General features: G+C 35.1%; 1 long non-coding RNA gene across 1 annotated transcript; it reads right to left on the minus strand.

Moving 5' to 3' along the window:
- Positions 1 to 4,517: 4,517 nt before the first annotated feature.
- LOC148877752 (uncharacterized) lies at positions 4,518 to 5,895 on the minus strand. Its single transcript, XR_016110609.1, has 3 exons — positions 5,429 to 5,895; positions 5,005 to 5,239; positions 4,518 to 4,916 (listed from the first exon to the last, which is right to left on the minus strand). It is a non-coding gene; the product is annotated as an uncharacterized LOC148877752 (long non-coding RNA).
- Positions 5,896 to 6,555: the final 660 nt, after the last annotated feature.

Consider the following 6,555-nt stretch of genomic DNA (forward strand, 5'->3'; position numbering starts at 1 on the left):
ATTGGATTCAAATGTAGTTGGATTTAATCCAAATTCAATCTGATTACAAGTTTATAACCTCAGGTTCTTTGAGCATTAACACACTTGCCCCTGCTTAAAATTGGAGGTTATCCTGCATCCATAAGTAGTAGCCTAATTTGTATTGCTATATGTTTTCTTTTATGATCAATAATATAAAACTCTATTGAAATTATGAATGTTTGAAAGAGAGATTGAAATTGCAATATAATTGTTGAGACCCAAGGCACTCGTGAATTTGAAAGCTTGAAGCAAGTATTTCAGTAATCTCACAAAAAATATAGGTGATAAGAGCTTTATACTAGAACACATTAAATCCCAACCAATCAACATGTAAATTTAATATCGTCTACTTGTGAAATTTTGTCTCCTATCGAAGATTATGCATTTACTAGCATCACATATACAATCTAAGATATTATAAATTATGTATTCAACATCAAATTCAAGGATAATTTGCCAAAACATAACAACCCAAACAAGCACCCCCTTAGTTCATGGCACCCTACAAAATGATTCTTTTGCCCAATCGTAGAGACATGCCTTTTAAAACACTATCCTATAGCAAATTATATTTCTCATTGATCAATAAAATACAAGCAAAATGAAAAAAAAAAAAAAAAAAAAAGAAACCTCCATGTGACACAAAGAAAGCACTTTAATTCAATGAAACCTTGCCTCAATTATGAGATTTGTCTACACATTGCCCTATTTTCCATTCTTACCCAATTCATGTTCTTGTTCTTCCATTACTTCCCTTCAAAACCATCAATACTATGAGATTTACTTCATCCAAACCGCTCCAACTGATCTTCATGAAACAAATACAAGTATACCAAGGGAAACAAATCTATTGGAGACTACAACTTAGCAACTAAACCAGTCAATTAGCCACAACACCAAAATCATTTCCACCATATTTAATGATAGCTAAACTCAGTCTAAATCGATATTAGCCACCACTTCACAGGTACAACCACAACCCCATGTCTTATTACATGCTAGTACATGATCAAAGGAATGTAAGCAATGCAACCATGCATTTGTTACCCTGTCCAGCTCAGCATATTAAGTGACTACTTAAATACCAAGAGCAACATAATTGAACATCAGATCCACTCCCAATGGCACCATCAACTACAAATAAAAACATGCATATTTTCAACAATCTTTAGGCCATCACAACTATGCCTATTTTCCTTACAGCCCAAAATTTTACAACCGTTTAAGATCAGGGAGCATGACGAGGTTAAAAGATAAATTTTACAACCCTACCCATCAAGAAATCATCATATAAAATTAAACATTTAGGCAAAGGCAACCACAAGATTAATGTTGTTTGACCAACGTCAAAGTAAACATCGTCCATCTAGGAAGTATAAAAGATCGTCAGCAGCAACTACATCACCATGAGACTGCAAGAAGTCAAAGATACAATTATAACAATGAGATTGAAAAAAGAAATGACACAACTGTAACACCTACAGTAGAACCTACAAGAAGTCAAAGACAAAAAATAGAGAAACACTTTAGTTCTGATTTTATCTCTACTCAGTCAATTGTATTCTTAGTCGAAGCTAATAGAAAAAATATTTTAAATAAGGTACCCATTGTACTAAATATTGAAGATGATTCGAAGACTTACAATGAGGCCATGACCTCTAGAGACACTGCATTTTGGAAGGAAGCTATAAATGATGAAATTGATTCAATAATGCCAAATAACACATGGGTACTAGTAGATTTATCTCTAGGATCAAAATCAATCAAATGTAAATGAGTGTTTAGAAGAAAATACAACACTGGTGGAGTTGTACAAACTCTTAAGGCTAGATTGGTAGCTAAAGTATTCAATCAAAAGGAAGGGGTTGACTACTTTGACACTTATGCGCCAGTGGCTAGAACAACTTCTACTAGAACACTTATAGCATTAGCTTCCATTTATCACTTATCTGTTCATCAAATGGATGTTAAAGCTATTTTTTTAAACGATGATTTAAATGAAGAACTCTATATGGAATAACCAGAGGGATTTGTTCCTCCTAGAAATGAAAAAAAAGTCTATAAATTGGTTAAATCATTGTATGGTTTAAAACAAGTACCCAAACAATGGCATGAGAAATTTGATTCTTTTATTCTAGATTTTGGTTTTAAACACAATAGTGTTGATAGATGCATTTACTCAAAGTTTACTGAAAATTATGATGTAATTGTATGTCTTGATGTTGATGACATTCTTATTGTAGGTACTAATACGGTTGGCATAAATGAAATTAAAAACTATTTATCCTCTGTCTTCAAGATGAAATATTTAGGAGAAATAGATACCATCTTGGGAATAAATGTTAAAAAGCATAGTAGGGGTTATGCATTCAGCCAATCACATTATATTGAGAGAATACTTGAGAAATTTAAGCATTTAGGATTTAAAGAATATAGCATAGTATATGATTATAGTATAAAGCTAGTAGAGAATTCCGATAGAGCAATTGCACAATTTGAGTATGTTAGTGCAGTAAGAAGTTTAATGTATGCTATGCTTTGTACTAGACCTGATATTGCATTTGTAGTAAGTAAATTTAGTTTACAAGTAATCTCGGTGCAGAACATTGAAAGACAATTGGGAGAGTTCTTGGGTACCTCAAAAGAACTGTGGAACTTGGCTTATTCTACTGTGATTATCTAGATGTACTAGAAGGGTACACTAATGGGAGTTGGATTATTGGTAATGGAGATAACAAGTCCACCTCTGAATGGATTTTTGTCCTTGGTGGGAGTGTGATTTCTTGGGCATCCAAGAAACAAACTTGTATATCTCACTCGACCATGGAATCCTAATCCATAGCCTTGACAACTGCTGGAAAAGAGACTGAATGGATTAGAAATTTATTATTGGATATAAAACTTTAGCCTAGTCCTATGCCTCCAATTTCCATTTACTATAATAATAAGACAACTTTGTTGAGAGACTATAGTGGTACCTATAGTGGTAAATCCAAACATATAAGTATGAGACATGAAATTGTTAGGCAATTGATTTAAGATGGAGTCATCACTATAACTTATGTGAGGTTAAGTAAAAACTTAGTTGATCCTCTTACCAAAGGTTTGCCTAAAGAATTGGTAAGAATGATAACTAAAGAGACAAAATTAAAACCCTTTACTTAATCACCTATAATGGTAACTCGACCTAAACTAAAAACATTAGTATTGGGTTTAATGGGTAAAAACAAGTTACAACAATGTGACTGTTAGCATTGACATTGAGAAATTTTCTATCACAACATAAATTGTGTTGTTCATTATAATGAGATATTGAGTTAAACTCTTAATGAAGTTCTAAAATGTATCAAATAACAAAACACATAGTGAAATTTCACCTACGCGAACATAGAAATGGTGTCGCTTCTCATGAGAGGTTGGGTTTTCTCTCAAGATTGTTTATGAAACCAGGAAAGAAGCACATGACCATAACAATTCTAAGCAAAATTTGAAACTGTTGTAGAGACGATACATTTTATGTGTACGAGTATCTCTGGTCTACCTTGAGAGTAGTTGGTTTAAGGTATTGCCACCAATAACTTTGACAAAGCTTTGAGATATCTGTACTAATAAATGGTTTAAGTTATAGAACACATTTTGTATGTGTAATTATGCCATAGTAGTTTGGATCGAGAGAGACTTGTGTAATTGCTCAATCAAAGTGGGGGATTATTGGATTTTTAATCTCATTAGAGATTAAATCCAATGGGGTTTGATTGATCAATTATATGAAAAAACACACATGCACACATTTTTCAAAAAAAAGCTTTTCCTCTTACTAAAACCAGTTTTTAACTTGTCCCACATTGAAAAATTACAAGAATTGTTTTGGATATTTTAATAGGAGCTAATTACACTCCTTAGATATAAAAAGGAGAATACAGAGGCTTCCTACTGTGCAACGGGCGTGCATGAAGGATGGCTTTGGCTTTTGGTGCGAGGCTGATCGTTGGTGTGATCAATAGCCACAATTCGATCAGATATGATCAAGAGGCACCATTCAAAATTAATAGCCATTAATTATTAAATACCTTTTAATAGTCACAATTTTTGAAAGTGTGACTGTTCAAGGAGCATTTTTTGAACTAGCACCTTCCTCTACTCCAAGACTCTTAAGAAATTATTTAAGGAGCATGAATCAAGCATTTGCACACACAATTTTCGAAAATCACTTTGTCCCTTTCTCAGTCCGGTTTGCTACTATCTCACAGAAGGTTTATTCGGAGAATCTTCAACTTTGCTAGTTGTAGATTCTCGCCCTAGGCTCTGTTATATCTTGGGAACGGATTTGCCTATAACTCAACAGCAAATTCAGTAGAACTGAGTGGGGGAAATAATTGACATTCTAGAGACAATGCTTTCAGACATGCCTCAAAACTTCTCCTCCAACTTTCAATGACCCCATTTCCCAATAAGACACACTAACTCTTTTCATGATCATAACTATAAAATCCCAATATATGATTCATCTCAAGTCAGAATTTCCATTAAAGGAAGAATGGCTACAATTAAAAACACACATGCTTGAGATGATTAAAAAACAATAGAGGATATATTGAAATAGAAATAGTATATGGGATCTATTATGGACATTAGAAAATTTCCATATCTCCAACAAACTACAAAGAGTCCAGATATTAATCAACCACCTAACTAAAGAGAAGGATACATTAAGGCTATGTTTGGTTTGAAGGAAAATGTAGGAAAAGGAAAGGTAGGGAGACTTTTGCATATCTTGTTCCTGTCTTTCCCTTCCTTTCCCTACCTTTTTCTTCAAACCAAACATATACGATTACACAAGATGCACATGCACGTGAGCAACGCTTGTCACCCCATGTCATGCCTCTCCATCTTTCCTACAAGAGAGACACATTGATATAAATTAAAAATAGTTTCCAAATTCTAGTTGTAATCAAAACCAGAATGCCAAGTGAAAGGACTTACATCAACATCTAAATTCCTAGGGGATGGACTTTAAGAATCAGCAGGTTGACCACGGGGAGAAACACTCCTGGGAGATGTAGATCGCTCAACAAGTCTACGTCTTTCAAGGCTTTCACCTCTGGAAGGTGGTGTCTTGCGTGGACTTGGACTCCTTCGAGGGCTAAGGCTAATAGGCTATGCCGATTAAGTGAAGCACTGCAACAGTGCAACAAAAAGCCAGTTGCCCTCAGAAGACCTGCCATCAAATGAAAACCAACGTGATTCTCCGGTCCACCACCTTCTGTGCTTCATCAGTGTACTTGTACCGAAAAAATGCAGACATAAAGAAAGCACATTTTAGCATAAACAAGAGGAAATTTTTGGCACTTTAATGAAGGATTCATTGCAAGAAAAAATATATAAAGAGCATAGAAGTTTCAAGAACCCTTCGACCTCTTGGGATGAAGATGTCAACGACCTTTCCATACTTGTCAAAAAGAGGGAAGAGATCATCTGCAATGGTTCCTGGTGAAGCAAAATTGAACATAAGTATTTACTGAAAGTAATGTTGAGCACAAGAAGAGAAGAATAGGTGTCTCTAATATCTGGAGGACCAGATCTCCCAAAATGAGACATCGTTTTGACTTCTGAGCTAACGAACAAAAGCGCGGGATTAGGGTTTAGGTTTTGAGGTGGAAACTAGAAAGTTCAATACGGACTGCAATTTAGCCTTCTTCAATAAAAAAAATAAATAAATAAATAATAAAAAATAGATAAATGAAGAGAGAGGCAGAGGAAACGGAGAAAAGAGTTGAGGGTTGTTGTAGAGAAATGCAACACCCCTAAATCTTGCATTCAGTGGAGGGAAGAGGCGGGAGATTGACAGGGAGAATGGGAAGAAAGATCTGGAAGAAGAAAAGAGAGGATAAGTGGTTCAAAAGGAGGGATACAGAAAACTAGAGACACACATCTTTTATACAATTAAAATACATTTTTGCATGTGTGAAGCGTGGGCACGTGAATCAACTACAGATTAAAAAATATAAATCTTTTTTCTCAATTTCTTGATCGAGTTTTGGGCTTTAGATGGGGGTTAGGCTTGGGCTCAAGATCTAGGCCTAATAGTCCAGTCATGCTTAAACTTGGACTTGAATATGTACGATTGATATAAAGGCAAAGGTCGCATTCCGACGGGACCTGTGAATAGGTTTAATCGTAACCCCAGGAGTGGAGCCAAGGGAACCCAAGGAAGCCATGGTCCCCCATTCCACTTACATTTTGGCCCCCCTCATAAATATTGGACTCACACCTACCTATTAATAGCCCTAAATATAGGACTGTCAACAAGTTGGGTCTGGGTCAGAACCGGTTAGAACTAGAACTGACCCAACATGAAATGTTGAGGACCCGGATCTGGACTTGGACCGGATAGGGTCTGTAATTTTTGGATGAGAACTGAATCGACCGTTTCTCGAGACAATCGGGTTTGATCCGACAGACTAGATTATAGTAAATAAAAAATAAATATTTATGTATGATATACATTAAATATTATATATGTGTTATATGTAT

The sequence above is a fragment of the Nelumbo lutea genome, chromosome 1 (assembly GCF_056320005.1).
Source record: "Nelumbo lutea isolate HS-2025 chromosome 1, American lotus-T2T, whole genome shotgun sequence".
Classification (NCBI taxonomy): Eukaryota; Viridiplantae; Streptophyta; class Magnoliopsida; order Proteales; family Nelumbonaceae; genus Nelumbo; species Nelumbo lutea.